The following is a 20550-nucleotide window of genomic DNA, read 5'->3' on the forward strand; positions in this document are numbered from 1 at the left end:
AGTGTTTAGCAAACTGGATGCCAACATGGGCTTCTGGCAGATTCCCCTGTCCGATGAGTCTGCCAAACTCACCACCTTCATCACACCCTTTGGGCGGTTCCACTTTAACCGTCTACCGTTTGGGATCAACTCAGCGCCCGAACACTTTCAACGCATGATGGCGGAGGTCATCGAGGGTCTCGAAGGTGTGGTGTGTCACATTGACGATGTGTTGGTGTGGAGACGTAACCATCAGGAGCATGATTCCCGTCTCCATGCTACACTGCAAAGATTGGAAAAAGCAGGCATAACACTGAATGTTGAAAAATGCGAGCTCTCCCAGAGCAAGGTTGCTTTCTTGGGTCACATTATAGCGGATACAGGAATCAGTCCTGACCCGAAGAAAACGGAGGCAATTACAGAAATGACAGAACCAACTAATGTGTCAGAGTTGCGCAGTTTTCTGGGCATGGTGAATCAAGTGGGCAAGTTCATCCCCCATTTAGCTGAGAAAGACAAAGCCCTGCGAGATCTTCTTTCCAAAAAGAACGCATGGTATTGGGGAACTGACCAAGCGAGAGCTTTCAAAACATTAAGAGATGCCCTGACCTCACCCCCAGTGCTCGCAATGTATGACCCCAACAGAGACATTAAAGTATCAGCAGATACTTCATCCTATGGTCTCGGAGGTGTTCTTTTGCAGCTGTGGGAAGAAGGATGGCGACCAGTGGCGTATGCATCGAGGTCCCTTTCTCCTACAGAACAACGATACGCACAAGTGGAAAAAGAGGCACTGGCATCTACATGGGCGTGTGAGCGTTTTCGTGATTTCCTGATTGGTAAACATTTTTGTCTTGAAACTGACCACAAACCTCTCGTTTCCTTACTGGGAGGACAAGCTCTGGATCTCTTGCCACCCAGGATCCAGCGATTCAGAATGAGACTCATGCGTTACTCGTACACTGTGCAGTACGCCCCAGGGAAATCGCTCTGGACAGCAGATACTTTGTCCCGCTCACCTCTGAAAAAACCAATGAACCTGTCAGACAAAGAGCTAATGGAAAGCACAGACACACATGTGGACAGTATTGTAGCAAACATGCCTGTCAGTTCATCATATATGCAAACACTGAAGGAACAACTGAAAAGTGACAGTGTGTGTGCTCGCATCATGGACATGTGCACCGAAGGCTGGCCAGAACATGCAAAACAAGAGCCTTTACTGCGAAATTACTGGCCTGACCGAGCCACGCTCACTGTTGAAGACGGCCTTTTGCTAAAAGACACACGGCTTGTCATTCCTTCAGCAATGAGAAACGAGGTGCTGAAAAAACTACACGAAGGACACCAAGGTGTTGTAAAATGCAAAGCTCGTGCACGCCAAACAGTGTGGTGGCCCGGGCTGAGTCAACAAATCTCTGAGATGGTGCTCAAGTGCAAAACGTGTATTCAAGAAAGACACAATAACAGTGAGCCACTCATGCCAACAGAATACCCTGCCCGCCCATGGCAGAGAGTGGGCACAGATCTTTTCGAGCTGGGAGGGAAAACTTACCTTCTCGCTGTTGACTATCACTCTAGATTTGTTGAGATTGCTTTGTTAAACAGGACAAAATCAAACGACGTCATTACTCACCTGAAATCTTTCTTTGCCCGTCATGGCATCCCAGAGGTCCTCATGTCTGATAATGGGCCGCAGTATTCAGGTCAAACCTTTACAGACTTTGCAGCAGCGTACGGCTTTAAACACATCACAAGCAGCCCCAAGTTTCCGCAAAGTAATGGAGAAGCAGAACGTGCTGTGCAGACTGTAAAAAATCTTCTGAAAAAAGCAGCTGATCCTTATCTAGCTCTTCTTGCCTATAGAGCTACACCACTGCAGTCCGGATACAGCCCCACAGAGCTTTTAATAGGCAGACGTCTGCAAACCACACTGCCGATACTTCCATCGCAGCTGGAGCCTACACTGCCGGACGACGCACTGCTCGCTCAAAAGGAAAGGGAGAAGAGGATGATGGACATGGCAAACTTCAACAGGCGCCACCATGCAAAACCTTTATGCAGCCTGTCCCCAGGAGAGCAAGTTTGGGTGACTGATGTCAAAACTACAGGCACTGTTATCCAAAATCACTCTACACCCCGATCATACACAGTGGAGTTACCACAAGGGACTGTGAGGCGTAATCGCGTGCATTTGATTCCTTTAAGTTCACCAGTGCATGAACCTGTTAACGTGCCTGTGTTGCAGAAGCCTCAAACACCCAGTGTGATCCCTGCTACACCTGTTAACGGTGATGTGGTCAGAACCAAGTCAGGGAGGCCAATAGTTAAACCTAAAAAGTTAAATCTGTAAGAAAAAAAAAAAGGTTGTTGTTATATAACTGTGTTATAATGGTTTTGTAGAGCACAGTAAAATAAATCTAAAAAGAGTTGTCAAAAAAAAAAAGAAAACAAAAGGTGAGGGACCAGACAAAGAGCGATTCAGAAGACCCCTATGAAAAAAACACAGAGGGAACAGTTTACCCTGCCCGGGATAGGGTTACCGGGGCCCCGCCCTGGAGCCAGGCCCGGGGAGGGTGCCCGAGGGCGAGCGTCTGGTGGCCGGGCCTTAGTCCATGGGGCCCGGCCGGGCACAGCCCGAAGAGGAGACATGGGCCCATCCTCCCGCAGGCCCACCACCCGCAGGAGGCGCCATAGGGGTCGGGTGCTTTGTGTGCCGGGTGGCGGCCAGGAGCGGAGGCCCTGGCGGACTGACCCCCGGCTGCCAAGACTGGCAATAGGGACATGGAATGTCACCTCTCTGGTGGGGAAGGAGCCTGAGTTAGTGCGTGAGGTTGAGAGGTACCGGCTAGATATAGTCGGGCTCACCTCTACGCACGGCTTGGGCTCTGGAACCAGTCTCCTGGAGAGGGGCTGGACTCTGTCTCAGTCTGGAGTTGCCCCTGGTGAGAGGCGGCGGGCTGGGGTGGGTATTTTAATATCCCCTCGGCTTGCTGCCGGTACGTTGGGGTTTTTCCCGGTGGACGAGAGGGTTTGTTCCCTGCGCCTTAGGGTCGGGGAACGGGTCCTGACTGTCATCTGCGCTTATGCGCCGAGTGGCAGTTCGGAGTACCCAGCCTTCTTAGAGTCCCTGGGGGGGGTGCTGGAAGGTGCTCCACCTGGAGACTCTGTTGTCCTGCTGGGAGACTTCAATGCTCACGTGGGTAACGACAGCGAGACCTGGAGGGGCGTGATTGGGAGGAACGGCCTCCCTGATCTGAACCCGAGCGGTGCTTTGTTATTGGACTTCTGTGCTAATCACAGTTTGGCCATAACGAACACCTTGTTCGAACATAAGAGTGTCCATAAGTGCACGTGGCACCAGGACGCTCTAGGCCGTAGGTCGATGATCGATTTTGTAATCGTATCACCAGACCTGCGACCATATGTTCTGGACACTCAGGTAAAGAGAGGGGCTGAGCTGTCAACTGATCACCACCTGGTGGTGAGTTGGATCAGGTGGCGGGGGAGGACGCTGGACAGACCTGGTGCACCTAAACGTGTAGTGAGGGTGTGCTGGGAACGACTAGCAGAGGCCCCAGTCCGCGAGATCTTCAACGCACACCTCCGGCAGAGCTTCAACAGCATTCCGAGGGAGGCGGGGGACATCGAGTCCGAATGGACCATGTTCAGCGCCTCCATTGCCGAAGCTGCTGCATTGAGCTGCGGCCGCAAGGTGGTTGGTGCCTGCCGTGGTGGTAATCCCCGAACCAAATGGTGGACACCAGAGGTGAAGGGAGCCACCAGGCTGAAGAAGGAGTCCTATCGGGCTTGGTTAGCCTGTGGGACTCCGGAGGCAGCCGACAGGTATCGACAGGCCAAGTGGAATGCGGCTCGGGCAGTGGCTGAAGCAAAAACTCGGGTGTGGGAGGAGTTCGGAGAGGCCATGGAAAAAGACTTTCGGACTGCCTCGAAGAGGTTCTGGCAAACCGTCAGGCGTCTCAGGAGGGGAAAGCGGTGCTCTACCTGCACTGTGTATAGTGCTGGCGGAGCGCTGCTGACGTCGACTGAGAAAATTGTCAGGCGGTGGAAGGAATACTTCGAGGACCTCCTTAATCCCACTGACGCGTCTTCCAAGGAGGAAGCAGAGTCTGGGGATGAGGGGAATGACCCGCCAATTTCTGGGGGCGAGGTCACTGAGGTAGTTAAACAACTCCTTGGTGGCAGAGCCCCTGGTGTTGATGAGGTCCGCCCCGAGTTCCTGAAGGCTCTGGACGTTGTAGGGCTGTCCTGGCTGACACGCCTCTGCAATGTTGCGTGGAGATCAGGGGCAGTACCCGTGGATTGGCAGACCGGGGTGGTGGTCCCCATCTTTAAGAAGGGGGACCGGAGGGTGTGTTCCAACTACAGGGGGATCACACTCCTCAGCCTCCCCGGGAAAGTCTATGCCAGGGTGCTGGAAAGGAGAGTTCGTCCGCTAGTCGAACCTCTGATGCAGGAGGAACAATGCGGTTTTCGTCCTGGTCGCGGAACACTGGACCAGCTCTTCATCCTCTCGAGGATACTTGAGGGTGCATGGGAGTTTGCCCAACCAGTCTACATGTGTTTTGTGGACTTGGAGAAGGCATTCGACCGTGTCCCTCGGGGTGTCCTGTGGGAGGTGGTGCGGGAGTATGGGGTGTCTGGCCCATTGCTACGGGCCATTCGATCCCTATACAACCGTTGCAAGAGCTTGGTTCGCATTGCCGGCAATAAGTCGGACTCGTTCCCGGTGGGTGATGGGCTCCGCCAGGGCTGCCCTTTGTCACCGGTTCTGTTCATAATTTTTATGGACAGGATTTCTAGGCGCAGCCAAGTGGCGGAGGGCTTTCGCTTTGGTGGCCTCAGGATCTCATCTCTGATCTTTGCGGATGATGTGGTTCTGTTGGCTTCATCGGGTGAGGGCCTCCAGCTTGCACTGGAGCGGTTCGCAGCCGAGTGTGACGCAGCGGGAATGAGGATCAGCACCTCCAAATCTGAGGCCATGGTTCTCAGCCGGAAAAGGGTGGAGTGCCCACTCCGGGTCGGGGATGAGGTCCTGCCCCAAGTGGAGGAGTTTAAGTATCTCGGGGTCTTGTTCGCGAGTGATGGGAGAAGGGAGCCGGAGATCGACAGACGGATTGGGGCTGCAGCTGCAGTAATGCAGACGCTGCACCGGTCCGTCGTGGTGAAGAGGGAGCTGAGTGTAAAAGCGAAGCTCTCAATTTACCGGTCGATCTACGTCCCTACCCTCACCTATGGCCACGAGCTGTGGGTAGTGACCGAAAGGACGAGATCGCGGATACAAGCAGTGGAAATGAGCTTCCTACGAAGGGTGGCTGGCATCTCCCTTAGAGATAGGGTGAGAAGTTCGGCCATCCGGGAGGGGCTCAGAGTAGAGCCGCTGCTGCTCCACATCGAAAGGAGCCAGCTGAGGTGGTTTGGGCATCTGGTAAGGATGCCCCCTGGGCGCCTCCTGGGTGAGGTGTTCCAGGCATGTCCCACCGGGAGGAGGCCCCGGGGCAGACCCAGGACACGCTGGAGAGATTATATCTCTCGGCTGGCCTGGGAACGCCTTGGTGTTCCCCCGGATGAGCTGGAGGAGGTGGCTGGGGAGAGGGAGGTCTGGGCCTCTTTGCTTAGGCTGCTGCCCCCGCGACCCGGCCCCGGATAAAGCGGATGAAGATGGATGGATGGATGGATGGATGGATGGAGTTGTCAAAAAAAAAAAAGAAAACAAAAGGTTAAAAATGTAATGCAGATTGTTTGCCAGATGTTCTTGTATGGCTTTGAAAAAGAGAAAGAAAAAAAAGAATCAAGAGATAGTCTGGTTTAAAGTTCTGTCCTGAGAAAAGTAATATTCTGTTTTGTTTAAAAGGGGAGATGTGGTGTATTCATAATTGTCTCTGGTACATTTGTTGTATGGGCAGTATGTGTTCATTGTTTGATTGTGTAATTACGTGTTACGCACTGGCAATGTATGCCGGGAGATGGCAATACAGTGAGTAAAGACATGGTCTTACCGCACACAGTGGTCCCGCGTACTTATTCAGATTCAGAGTAAGAACCACACAGTAGTAATGTCAAATTCTTCAAGCGTTACATCAATATCACTGTACAAGCACAGAGCACCTGTAGATGTTTTTGTGCAAACACTCACAATTGTTTATGACGTGAATATTGCAGCATTAAGTATGCATTATAACTGTGCTGTCATGTGCAGGTATTATTAAAAAAAGTAGAAACTAATCAATATCCTTCACTCTAAATTGTTTTTTAAATCCCAATAAATGGGTTACAGTATCTACATGAACCCCGTTATCGAGGAAGCCTCTCACTTACGGCCATACCACGCCTGTTCTCATCTGATCTCTGAAGCTAAGCAGGGGCGGTCCTGCATAGTAGCGTCACCTTCACCTTGCTTCATGTTAGAAACTCCATGAAATCGTGTTCCCTGCTCAGGGTAGCACACTGATGCGCATTTATTCAGTATTCTTCGGGGCCGCAGTCGGCAGCCAATAAGAGTTCAAACTCGTTGCACATGGGTGTCAGGTTGACACTGTGCCGGCTGCACAAGGTTAACAAGTTCCACACTACTGAGCCCAGACGGACTAGCCATAGACATTTTCTACATTTACAGAATAAATAAGTTCGTGTATTTCCTAAATATTTCATTCTTGTTGTTTTTTTGTTTTGTTTTGCACAAAAGCGAAATGCAATCAGGAGCGTTGTCACGAAGCTTTTCCTGATGCTGCCTCCACTGAGTGAGCAGCGCCCTCTGCAGTTTGTGTGTGGAAGTGCAAAAACTTACAGCACCTGGTATTCCCAGGCGGTCTCCCATCCAAGTACTGACCAGGCCCGACCCTGCTTAGCTTCCGAGATCAGACGAGATCGGGCGTGTTCAGGGTGGTATGGCCGTAAGCGAGGGAAGCCCGCTATAAAATACCTTTTATACTTGGCAAATGTCACACACTTTCAAATATAGGATTGTGCTAAGCTTCACATGTTACAGCCAAAACATTCAAACCTTTCTTGTGAACTGCAGCTTCAACACTGAGCTGCAAAAATGCTTTTCCCGCGGTAATTTCACGATAATAACACATGTTACACTGTAAAATATAACGTGTTGTTTCAACTTAAAAATATCAGGTAAAGGGCTGCCTTAAAAATTTAAGTTAAGTCAAGAAATAGAGTTTGTTCTTGTAACACAACCAAATGTTATGTTGATGAAAAATCATATGTTGTCTAAACGTTCGTCTTAGTTTAGTTGACTGAGATTTGTTAGTCAGTTCAATTCCTTTAATTGTCATTTTTACTTAGGAAAACCCTTTCAGCTAAATTAAAATAATCTATTGTTTAAACTCTTGTCCTAGTTCAGGTGACTTGGGTTTTTTAGTTAATTCAAATACTTTAGTAGTTCTTTTAACTTAGGAATCTATTTTAGCTTAACTAACATAATCTCTTAGCTAAGTTGATTTAAGTTTATTAATTAACTGAGCTCCTTAAGGTAGCTGAGTGAACTCGTAAATCAGTTTCATTTTAATTATCAGAGTTGATTGACTGGATGTAAAGAAAAATGTGTATTGAACATCTTAAGTTTTTTTTTTTTTAGCTTTCCAACATCCATTTCAGCAAAACTACATGTTAGGTTGATCTTAGATCTCAGGTTTAAATATCTACATTCCTATAAATTAATTTTCTGTTGTTTACAGAAAAAAAAATAAAAACCCACAGATTTCATTAAAGTGTATCTGATCAATTCAGGCAGAAAGTTTGTTTTAAGAACATGACAAGACAATTACTCATGAGCACCCAACATTCAACATTTATTGTGCCATCTTAGTCATCTGAGAAACAGAAAAATCAGTGACGTAGCTCATCAGGCTCACAATCCATCAAAACTCAAAAGTTACTCCCTGTGAAACAATACATTTGAACTTGGTCTTGAGCCCAGTTTGGGTGAAGATTAAATTCTGACCAATACTCTAGGAGCAGTAGTGACTCTTGTGAAGTAACAACATAAAGTCTGCATTAATGTAATGTATCAACGGGATACTTGCTATTTTAGAAAAGTTATTCTTTACATTTGAAAAATTTTTAAACTTCCTTGTGCTCAGTCACACCTGTTAGCATAAAACTTGAAATATTAAAATAGTACAAAACCTTTGATAAGTGACAGTAAAGATCAGTTTATAACAACTAAGAAATCAAACTCTTGTATTTGTCTTCATTTACAATTGGAACAAATTCCACAGAACCAACATCTCTGAAAATGATTGCACAATTAAAGGCTCAATTGCAAAACAAAGGAAAAACTACTGACTTGCATGAGATAAACAGCTGCAGAGTCCACCATTGTTGTTCACATAAGTTTCTTAAACCATGAACAAATGAGTAATTGTCTAATCTGGAATGTGAAGTGTAGTCATTTAGTGACATACAAAAGTTGCAAGAATAAAAAAACAAACAGTAAAATGAAAACTGTCCTTAACACTAATGTATGCTGTGAGCATACAATTACAGTTCTGCTTGGCGTTCTGCAAGAGTCTGTTTCTTAGACCATGCACTAGTGAGACGGACTGCCTTCCACCAATGTTCATTAGGCTGTTCTGAATGACTTCAAAGATGTCCTTAAATTCCTTTGGATAGTCTATGTTGAGGGCAAAAAGAAGACCCATCAGCATGGAAATGGCACTGACATCCCTCAGATTAGACAGGATTACTGCCGCCTCAAAGACAACCAACACATCGATGATGTCTTCTTCTTTCACCATCACAATGCCAACTTTCATCCTCGCAGAAAACGTGTCTTCAATACCTGTCGGCTATAAAAGGGTTCAAAGACAAAAATAAAATAAAATTACACAATTACAATTACACAATATCCCTCGTGCTTAAGAATTCATGTCTTTCCAAAGAAGAGCCATACTGATGCCTTGGATGATGCTGATTGGCTTTGGGTAACACTTATTAGTTGTTAAAGTTTTTTCAGAATGAGATATGCACCCCCATGTTACAAATCCATTTCTTGCTTTAAACAAAGACCATGTTCATAAATAACTGAGCATGTCTTCAGTTGCAGAATTCAAACAAAATTTTCAATTTAAATGGTAAATCGCCTGTATTTGTATAGCGCTTTATTAGTATCTTAAGGACTCCAAAGTGCTTTACACATTCAGTCATTCACACACGGGTGGATGACTGAATCGTGGCTCAAGAGTTGACAGTCTGTCTTATAATTGGAAGGTTGCCGGTTCGAGCCCTGGCTCCGACAGTTTCAGTCATTGTGTCCTTGGGAAAGACACTTCACCCGTTGCCTACTGGTGGTGGTCAGAGGGCCCGGTGGCGCCAGTGTCTGGCAGCCCCACCTCTGTCAGTGCGCCCCAGGGTGGCTGTGGCTGCAATGTAGCTGCCATCACCTGTGTGTGAATTTAAATCTACTTATGCTAAATATTGTCTCTAAACCAAATCTGGCTGAGAATACATGAAATGTGCAAACTGCAGCTACACTACAGGATCATATTGTGGCTCCATAGACAATGCTTCTTTAACCAGTTTATTGATTGAAGTTTATTTTTTCCCCTTCTATTAACAGCATAAAAAAGAGCATATAGACATGGCTGAACAGGTTGCATAATTGGCACTGAATATCAACATCCACCTTTACCCAGCTGCCCAATGACTCTGGGCCAGTAACCTTTAATTGCTTACCCAGTCTACAGTCTCTTTTCCAGGGTCCAAGACATTTCACCAAAGTATACTGGGGGGGCCCCCACTGCAGCCCCTTAAATATCCTAATATCTCTGCCATTACAATATACAATGTGAGAAATCAAACGTAAAGCTGAAGTGAACAGTACAGCAGCGAAATGTCAAAGACCCTGGTGAAGACATGAACAAACACAAGACACTAATAATATCAATGCTAGCTTGCCAGTTAGTTTCTCTGAAACCCAGACCATCTCCACTGTCAAAGATCTTGTAATAATACATTTGGTGAGGAAGAAGTACACATGTTATCACGTGGCATCTATTGTTTCATAGATGCCACATGTTTAATTTAAAATCCACTGTGGTGCTGTCATTATTAAATTTACTAAAAGAAACAATGCTAACCTTCGCAGTCTTGAGAGTGTGTGAGGGATCTTCCTTTAGAAAATGAGGTCCTCTGTCCTCTTCCTTTGTGTAGGGCTCTGGTCAAAGAAGTCAAAAAGAAAACAAAAACACTTTTTAAACAGTGTTTATGAAGCATGTAGACAGCTCCAAATTCACAGCTTTTTGATACATAATTCCATCAATATATGACTATCATTGGAGAATTTTGAATCAGGCTTATCAGGACATTCAAGTAGAATATGATATCCAACCTACCACCAATATACACAGTAAAAGTTACCACGCTAAATGTCCAGTTGTGAAATATGATGACAGACTTTACTTATCAGCTTTCTTTCAATGAGTTCATCAGTTGAACTGGATAACCTAAAACTTAAACAAAGGATTAGATTTCGCAGTTGAACACTTACATCATCACCGAAGCATTTTATGAGCCTAGTTAGCCCTCCTATGCCGCTCTTGATTTTGTCCATAATGGTCAAGCACAGCAAAAAGGAAAACTTTCAGGTCAACAGATGTAAGACGGGCAAATTCTGCTTCAACCTGAGCAACAGAAGAAGAGGGGTGAGGAGTACAGGCAGAAAAGATTCTTTGAGACCCAAATTTAAGCAAACCGTCATCTGAGGACCATTAGAGAAAACACAAACACACAAAAGCAAACAAACAAAAAGATGCACTTTACCTGCCGTTCAGCGAACAAGGAAGTTCAGAGAACAATAAGCTCTGTCTTGAAATCTTTTAAAGTAGAATGATTGTGAAAATGACTTATGTGATGTAAAACTTTAGTAAACGTGTGATTAAAAGAACACTGAGTAAAAGGTCAAGTAACAGTTTCCTTATTCCTCAGATGTTTATCTTGATGAGCAATACTGTTTTAGTCCAACTGCCTCATTAAAGTTACACAACAGGCTTTTTACATTAAAGCCAGCAAGTCCATTACATACTCCCTTTTTATATCTGAAATACTGTGCACATTCTGTGTATATGTAGTGGACAGTAATTTACCCAAAAGAGTGCAAAGTTTGCAAGTCCACCTCATTTAAATGACAAACCTGCAGTTATGGATGTTATTACAACCACAAGAACCTAAACAGTCTGCTCCATTGCTTTTGTTAACGAATCATTTGTTGGTAGCACGTCTGAATATTTAGTTTATGCCACCTGCATGCGATCATCAATAGTGCAATATTACTTCTTAAGAAGTACCCTGACACTACAATCTACAATCTTTATATCATTTGTTCTACAGAGCTATTAAGTTACAATATAATCTGTGGTGTTTCCAGTAGGACAAAATGCACAAATTGTAACTTACCATTTGACTCCACTGACAAAAATAAATCCCCAGCATCAAGTTTGGCTTCACAGACCTAAAATAAGTAAAATAAAAATATATGTTATAATTATATTGTTTTCGCTATTTATTCGTGTTTTCTAATTTTCTAACAGATAAACAATGTTAGTTTTCTTACAATACAGGGAATGCAGTTAAATTAAAAGGTAAATTCTGCAAAAAAAAAAACCCAAAAAAACAAAAACAAACTTTTGCAGTATATCATGCCAAAAATCAGTGTCTCAATTATTTTATCACTACAGCTCTTTTAGTATGGAAACTCACACAATCTGGTCATACTGATCACAAGAGTTCAAAAATAAGTTAAAATAGTGAGCTGTTGTTAAGCATAAAGCATTTCAGGGTAACAAATAACTGCACGATATAATTAAAGCAAAAAATAAACACACTGGAGGACTATCTGATAAAAACTAATATAATACTGGTTTGTAGACCATATTTTGTCTCAATCCTCAGTGCACTCTTGCAGCTTAGCATGCAGCAGTTAATAACAACTTAAGTGATTACATAGGGGTAAACAAATGACAACAAGCATAGCAGTCCTGCCAAAAAGTTATTTTTGAACCCAGTCAGTTATTGGAAATATTGCCAAAATGAACTTCCACCAAAATACAACAGCCTGTGAACTTGAAAGAAATTTAGAAGTACAGAGACAATATGAAATAAGCTTTATTAATTAGCTGAGTTAGCTTGCTAATATTGCAACCGTGGTTGAGTGTACAACCTTAAAGCTAGCGGCACAATACTTGTGATTTGGTCAGTGCCACATTAAACCCATAAAAAAGGCTATATGTCAGTTTATTAGGTCAAGTTTGGTCATGACACACAAGCTGGACCTTGTCGGCTAAATTTACATTAGCTAAAGCAAACATTTCGGTAAAAGAGAAAACCCACGTCATGCCATAAATTCAAAACATGTTCCAACTTTTGTAGCTCTCTTTCCTTATAGTTATAACCAATGTTACTCACCTTGAAAGCATATTCCAAAGAAGACGATTAGAAAATGTCCAAGTAAAGTGAGCATGTCGTTAACCGCCAATTCCCCTTCTATGTTATAACAACAACTTCAGTCATCTATCGTCAAACTGATATAGAATAATATGTTGAAATAACAAACATCTAGAATTACATTTTACAGTGTAGGTTACTACCCTGGACCTCCCTCCTCACGGGTCTCACCCTCGCGTCTGAGAGCAAGTGGGGCAGCCAAGCCCAGAACATACACGGCCCTCAGCCGGTGAGAGGCCTTAAACCCCACTTTCTAACTAAATACTAAGTTAGGGGACCCTGTGCTGCCAACTCCTCAGTAAGGAATATCGCTATTGGCTGTCCTAAAAGTCGCTAGAAGTTGCTAAATGATGTCATCCCCTAATTTGCATAATTGGTCATGCTAATATAATTGTAACCTACTTTGTTAGAGAAAGAAATAACATCATGGAAGAGACATAAAGTGAGTAAAAAACGTCCTAAATGCATTTAGAATTTATTTAGAACTACAAATTAAATTTCTTTTAGCAATTATTGTTTTTTAATGTCACAATTCCAACCCTGCTCCTTTACCCGGGCCTGAACCGGCAAAAGTGACCCGAAATTGGCACTCTGGGGGAGTTACTTTGTGTGTGTGTGTGTGTGTGTGTGTGTGTATATTAGTAGTTTTAAACCTTGTGATCCACAAAGCAGCATAACAGTAAAAGAAGAACTGACTGCGTTACAGTCAGTGCAGGAGCAGAGGCTTCGCTCATGCGTGATTCATTTGCAGTTTGGACGCACAGGTGTGAACATCTCCTGCCCTAATAGCAGCTGGGGGAGGACTATCCTCCGCCTGTGAGCGCTTTGGTATGGGTGAGGTGCCCACGGCAGCACCGCTGCTTGTTGAGAGTAATAATAATGCATTTTATTTATAGGCGCCTTTCAGACCCTCAAGGTCACCGTACAAAAACACATGATCAATAGCAGCAAAAAATATATTAAACATGGTAAAATAAAATTTAGACATAGACAGTCATAAAAGTATAAAAGCAAATATAAAAACAGAGCAAGGTAAAAATGGACTAAGACAGATCAGGTGTATGCAATTCTAAATAGATGAGTTTTGAGACGTGATTTAAAAGTGGTGAGACAGTGTGTGGTCCGGAGAACAAGTGGAAGTGCATTCCAAAGTCTCGGGGCAGCACAACTAAAGGCTCTGAGTCCAATGGTTGTTATCAATGGATAATGAATGTCTGGTTGGAACTGTAGTCAGTTTTGATCTGGTGCCTATTAAAATGAATTCTGTTTTATTGCCATTAAGTTTAAGAAAGTTGTGAGTAAACCAGACCTTGATTTCACTTAAACAGTCAGAAATGGATGTAGGTGGGAGAGTAGCTGTAGGTTTTGAGGATAGGTAGAGCTGGATGTCATCTGCGTAGCAGTGAAATTGGATGTTTTGCTTCCTAAAAATATTACCTAGGGTTAGGAGATAGATGATAAAAAGTAAAGGACCCAGGACAGAGCCTTGGGGTACACCGGAATTAACTGGAGTAGAATCTACTGATCTGTGAGGGAGTAATTGAACAAACTGTGAGCGGCCAGAGAGATGAAAGAGGTAAACCAGGCCAGGGCTGTACCATTGATGCCAATAGATGCTAATCTGTGAAGAAGGATGAGGTGGGAGATAGTATCGAAAGCTGCTGTAAGGTCAAGGAGAATGAGGATGGAGATAAGTCCAGAGCAGATAGAACAATTGACCATATCACAGGACGAGGGAGTTGCTGATAAAGATTCTCAATCTTGGTTGCAAATTTGTTGCAAACTGTGTGCATGCATACACAAAGAGTGTGTATGTATGACAAAGATATCTGGGGTTTTAACAATATTATGCAATGTAGTAAACAACGTGAGAGTGTTTCCTTCAGTGGATTCAATAACAGAGGTGTAGTAGGCAGATTTAGCATAATGAATAGCTTCTTTATAATGTTGTATATGACTGAGATACATGTCTTCGTGAATAGTAAGTCCTGTTTTGCTGGAGAGATGTTCCAGGCGGCGTCCAGTAGCTTTAAGTTGGCAAAGTTCAGATAAATACCATGGCACAGAGCGAGAGAAAGAAACAGTTCGAGTTTTTTGGGGAGCCAAGGTATCTAAGAGGTTGATAAGTTCAATGTTATAGTGAGATACCAGGTCGTCTATGAAAGCTGAGGCATCAATGGTAGGTAAATTATTAATGCCATGGGAAAGAGCTGATAGTTCAATGCCCCTAATATTTCTAAAAGTAATTGAGCGGTTTTGTTTATTTTTGTATAGTGGGAGACTAACGCTGAATAAAACTAATTTATGGTCTGAAAAAGGCATGTCCAATACAGCACAATTCTTTGGGGTGACACCTGTACAGCAAACAAGATCCAAAATGTGTCCTTTGGAGTGTGTGGGAATGTCCATAAGAGCGATACACGTTTTCACATCAAAAAGTCATCATAAAGAAGTGTCCAATAACTCTAGAAAAAGTTGCCAGATTTGTCGCTAGTCACTTTTTAGAAAAAAAGTCTCTAGTGGGGTCTGAAAAATCGCTAAATATAGTGACAAAGTCGCTAAGTTGGCAACACTGAGAGGACCTAGCTTCTATCGGATATTTATATAGAGATCCTCCATCTTCAAACTGTATTACCCTTCAAGGACCTGCAGTTCAAAAAGCACCCCTCCGACAGTCAAACCCATCTGTTCTCTGATTGGATAGTTAAATTTGTGATTGACATGATATTGACCAATCAGCTGAAAAGAAGAAAAATAGGGTCAAAATTCATACTTGTATTCACACTATTCACACGTATTTTTTGGCTAAGTCCTCACACAAATCTTTTTTACGCACACACAAATTCTTTTTACACATACAAATCCTGATTTACAACTACAAAATATTTATGAGCCCTGTTTTTTTCGTGAGATTTCGTCCTGTGTTGTTTATTATTTGGGTGTACTTTGTGTCCCCTGTTTGCTTTGTTATTCTAAGTAAATAAAATGGAATTTAATCTGGTATGTTATTTAATAAATTTATTTTTATGTGTTTATATTATAAATAAAACTTTATTTATATATTTATTAATGAACAAAAATGAAATGGAAAAAAATGAAATGAAAAATAAAATACATTAAAACTCCTCAAATAAAATAATCAATGATGCGTGTGCTTGTACTGCCGTGTTTTGGCAAAGATCTGGCTTTCCTCAGGTGAGAAGCACATGAAAAGAGAAAAAAAGTGAAGTTGTGGCTGTTGAAGGGCTCTCAATAGAGATGTGCACTGTCCGAAGGTCTGAGACAGAGTTAGGAATAAGGTTATGGGTAGGGTTAAGTTAGGATTAAGGTTAGGGTTTGGGCTGGAATACATGGCTGGAATGTGTGTTATCATTCTATTGGATTCCATCCAAAATACGGTGCATATCATAGGGGTGCGTAAGGTTATCTTTATTTATCTTTACATTTTCTAACTAATTTTGTAGTTTGTAACTCAGTTATTTTATAATTAATATAATAATATTAAATGGATATTTTAGCAGTGGACCATGAGACCAGACTGTTTGACGCAATCCTTTTTTTTTTTTGCCTGTTCTGTTTGGTTCTTTAGCTGTCAGAATTGTTGTCTGACAGCCAGGAAGGATTTACTTTACCAAGTGGAGCATCACGGCCTTGCCATATTGTTCCATTTGATTGACCTTTGTTGTTACTATTTATTTTTGTTTTATTTTATTTTCAGTTGTTATAGATGGGGCAGACATGGCTGGGGGATAGGAAAAGGAGAAAGAAAGATGAAGGAAAAGAAAAACAGGAGAAGTGGGACAGTGAGAAAGGGCACTTACAAAGAAAGAAATCTCCCGGATCACCCGTTGAGAGAGAAAAAAAAAAGGAAAAAAGAGAAAACAAGCAAAGAAAGAGCAACATTATAAACACAACACCATCACAATAATCTAGCTAACAGTAAATAACAGTTAATACTAAATATTGAATGTTGTTGTGGAGCATGCAGGATCGACAATTTGCTTTGAGGTAGAAGCCAAGAAAAGTGTACTTTGTGTCTATGAACAGTGAACACCCATGTGCACACCTGTATGGATGAGCACGCTTGTATTCGAAAGGTTTCTCCATGTAACGATCTGCTAGAGGGTATGGGGAGCCATAGCCCAGTCCCCCAGGGCATGAAGCAGGCATGGAGGAGATCCAGGCCCCAGAGTGTGAGACCCCAAGGAGGACCACCGGAGGGGCTTCCATGCCACCCTCCTGGGAAGAGTGAGAGGATGGCAGAGGAATGGAGAAGAAGTGGACTGGTTCCAGTTTTTAAGGACAAGGGAGATGTGCAAAACTGTGCCATATATTGAAGCTGCAGGAAAGAGTTGGTGAAAAAAGTTTACGGAGAGAGAGGTGACCATCAGTGAGTAGTAGTATGGCTTCATAAGTAAATAGGAAGACCACAGAAAAGATTCAAGGGTATAGTGAAGGAGGGTTGGTGTAACAGAGGAGGATGCAAGGGATGGGGTGAGCTGGAGAAAGATGATCTGCTGTTGCAACTCCTAAAGTGGGCAGTGAAAGAAGAAGATTCCCAAGTGTGATACATTTATTGAGTTAAGATGGTCAGTTTAGTGTAACGACCAAAAAATCTACTCAACTGGAAATAAACCTGAAAACAACAATTCCTCAGAAGTAGACTATTTCCATTCTAAGATATTAAAATACAATATTCATTTCTAAAAAGGAAGAATGAATTGCTATCGAGGCTACAAGAGCTCCTAGAAATCGATGGAACCTAAAAAACAAACAAAAAACCCAACCCTAGGAAATACATTTTTTAATGACTTACAGTCCAACACCATTTAAATCTCAAAGATTATATTTATTATAACATAGCATACAAATCAACTCTTAATTCTCTAAATCGAACAAATTCTAAGGGGATGAAATGTCCACACTGTTTCTGTGGAATATTAGGTGAGTGGAAAATGAAACATCTCAATAAAAAGATTTTCCTGCCATGAATGAGCTGAGATCCCTGTCAGTGAATATGCAGCATGATCCACAGCTACAGAAAAAAGGTTTTTGTGAACAAAGAAGAATTCCATATACTTTCATTCATTGTTTCATATGTAATTTAGCAGACGCCAAATGCAGTGTGCTTATTTTTCACCTGGGTGTAGATAGATAGGCACAAACATTAATTTAATTGGCTAAAAATCATCTTTATATACATTTACCTTCACTGAAATATGAAAAAAACAATATATATGAAATGTTATCTTTTCCAAACAAAAGACATGGCAACAGAGACAAATCATAGTCAAAATCTCATAATGAAGACTGATAATAAAATTGATGTTAATATTTATCATCCAAATTCTTTAATGATAAGTCACAGCAGAAAGCAATGCACTGCAATCTGTTAAAAGGAAGCGTTTTGGCAGGGTTTGTTACTTTGACAGCTTAATATTATATCCCTTCCAATACAACTATCATCGTAATAATGAATATCAGGAGTCCAAGGGCAACCAGGACTGTGGAAGTGATGTTAAGCTGGCGAGCAGTGGCCCCATAATGCCGTGCACCCTCCAAATCTCCAACCACCTTCCGGTCTCTGGCCTAAAAAGACAGAAACATATAGATTGTAAAAGTGTAGTTGGAGTTCATGGATATTAACTATGTGGTAAAATCAATATAATGTAGGTCATAGTAAGCAGACAGTGAAAAACTGATATATTTATTCATGCACACAAATGTACACACACAGACACAAACACTCAGAAGAATAACAGATGCTCAGAAAAACTGATTTAATTAACCTCACCTTGATAGAATAAATGAGAGCTGCAAGTCCAAGACAACAGGGGTTTGAGTAGGCAAAGCAGAGGAGAGACCAGATAAAATGGTCCTTTGGAGGCTCAGTGACGATGTTCACACTGGCGTGCTGAACCAATACAGATCCTCCAGGCTGTCCAGAGGGCCCATCATAGGGCCTCACCTGCATTGGAACATAAGCTGGAGGTTTCATTGCTCTCACTGGTCTGGCCTCAGCTGCAGTTTGGAGAGACGAAAGATGTTGAAAAGAGTTACTGACATTGATGATTTCATTTTTGAAGTCTTTGGGCAGTAAGGGAGTTAAAGCAGTTGTCTCTGTTAGAAACTGAACAGTAACAGCTGTGTCTTTGGGGTCCAGGCTTTTCCAAAAGGTTGTTGTGTCCTCACAACTGAATTTTTCTTAAATATTTGAATTATGAATTCACTGAATAAATTAGTAAATATAAATAAACAATGTAAATAATATGACTGTGAGTAAATGGTTTGGGACAAAGCACACAATTTTTTGAGGATTTTGTACTCACAGTTGGTGACACAAACTAAGTTAGCATGAAGTGACATCAAAAATCTGCTTACGCACAGTGATAAAATCTCTCTTCTGCTTTTTACATTTAACGGGTCTGACATGCTGGATGAAATATGCTGAGTGTCAGAGGGCTTGAGCACATAAACATCACCTACCGCCCCTCCCCCAATTCTGAAGCCTACATTTAACACAGAACAAATGCAGATGTTGTCTTCTGAAAACTGTACTAACCACCACAGCCACAAAATTCAATTTAAATTACAACCAAAGAGAAACATAAAGATTCTTATGTCACATCTTCAATATATGGCAGAGAAACTTCAAGAAAAAGTCTCGCACAAGATTCCTCCATTGTGCAACAGCCTCATTGTGAAAACAGACAGCATTGCTACACACACACAGCTACACAGACTCAAAAGGAAATGGAAATAAAAAAGTTTTCCTACTTTGAAGTTCATTGTGCTTCTCCTCAGACTCCACTAAGACAACCCGAGCTTCGTTTCTACTATCACGAAACATGTCAGTCATTGCCCTCAGCTGTCTGTAATTATGTGAGCGTAACAGCGTGCTCAGCATACAGGAGTTGAAAGCAGACGTTGGTTTCGTTTCACATTTGTGTTGTGCTGTGTGGGTTCAGGAATTTGCGTCATTGGCATGATCAAACAGGATAAGGAAGGAGGTTCAACACAGCCTTTGTTACAGTGACAATCAGATACATTAGGTAAAACAAATATTGAACACTTTTCTAAGTAAATATATTTTGAAAGGTGGTATTGACATGAAATTCTCACCAGATGTAAGCAACAATCTATCCAGTAGATGTCCATAAATTATGTGTTCTAATGAGAAACAGTATAGCGAAGGAATTTTGAGCACATGAGGAAATGGAGATGCAAAAAAGGCAAGCAAAGTCATGACACTGGAGGTCAGGACACAGAGGAGTGAAAATAATTAAGAAGAACTTTGGTGCCTTGTGTCTTGCTTTTTGCTGCATAGCAAATTGTCCTTAACGTTCCAGCGAATAGGTTTATGTTACAAACCTATCACTTACCTTTGCCAAGCGCCTTAAATGATAAAAACTGTACTTGATAGTAGCCCTAATTTGAGTGTTCAATTTAAAATTACTGTCCATCTTAAAACCCAGGTTAGTAACAACAGGTTTAAAATACTCTGCCAGGGGTCCCAAATCAATAGTGGTCCGATAGGACCAAACAGTCACCTCAGTTTTGCTTGAATTACATCTTTAAAAAGTTTAGGGACATCCAAGATTTAATATCTTCTAGACATGCTAGAAGTGGTTTAATAGAGAGCGCATCTTTCTGCTTCAGAGGGAGATAGATCTGGCAGTCACCAGCATAACAGTGGAAGGATATTCCATGCCTTCTGAGGATGGTTCACAAGAGTTGTAAATATAATGAAAAAAGCAAAGGCCCTAAAATTGAGCCCTGCAGGACCCCTAATTAAAAAGCGGCAGAAAATGACTCAAATCCTAAAAAGTTAACACTAAAAGTTCTGTCAGAAAGATAAGACCTAAACCAATTCAAAGCAGTATCATAAATGCCTTGCAAGATGGTGTAAGCGGGACAGAAAATGTTGTAGTCTACAGTATCAAAAGCAGCTGTTAGGTCAAAGAGGACAAGAACAACATGATTACCAGAATTACAGGTATGAAAGATATCATTAAAAATCTATAAGAGTGGTGGCTTAGTGCTATGGAGGTTTTTAAAACCTGTTTGGGACACCTCTAAGATACCATTCTCATTTTT

At 42.3% G+C, this 20550-nt stretch overlaps 1 protein-coding gene, 2 long non-coding RNA genes and 1 other non-coding gene across 18 annotated transcripts in view; all 4 read right to left on the reverse strand.

Moving 5' to 3' along the window:
* LOC146492329 (NACHT, LRR and PYD domains-containing protein 12-like) overlaps window positions 1–20550 on the reverse strand; it is a 69660-nt gene that overhangs the window by 40687 nt on the left and 8423 nt on the right. The gene's annotated exons all lie outside the window — the stretch shown is intronic.
* Window positions 6781–6899, reverse strand: LOC146492331 (5S ribosomal RNA). The gene has a single exon (XR_014872681.1). It is a non-coding gene; the product is annotated as a 5S ribosomal RNA (ribosomal RNA).
* LOC146492332 (uncharacterized) lies at window positions 8603–13954 on the reverse strand. 2 transcript variants are annotated; one of them, XR_014872328.1, is made up of 3 exons: window positions 11407–13954; window positions 10092–10634; window positions 8603–8801 (listed from the first exon to the last, which is right to left on the reverse strand). It is a non-coding gene; the product is annotated as an uncharacterized LOC146492332 (long non-coding RNA). The 2 variants fall into 2 exon arrangements; XR_014872327.1 differs by having other exon boundaries at window positions 8603–10634.
* Window positions 17282–19523, reverse strand: LOC146492333 (uncharacterized). The gene is made up of 3 exons (XR_014872321.1): window positions 19231–19523; window positions 18248–18474; window positions 17282–18042 (listed from the first exon to the last, which is right to left on the reverse strand). It is a non-coding gene; the product is annotated as an uncharacterized LOC146492333 (long non-coding RNA).

Source organism: Neolamprologus multifasciatus, chromosome 23 (genome assembly GCF_963576455.1).
Source record: "Neolamprologus multifasciatus chromosome 23, fNeoMul1.2, whole genome shotgun sequence".
Taxonomy (NCBI): Eukaryota; Metazoa; Chordata; class Actinopteri; order Cichliformes; family Cichlidae; genus Neolamprologus; species Neolamprologus multifasciatus.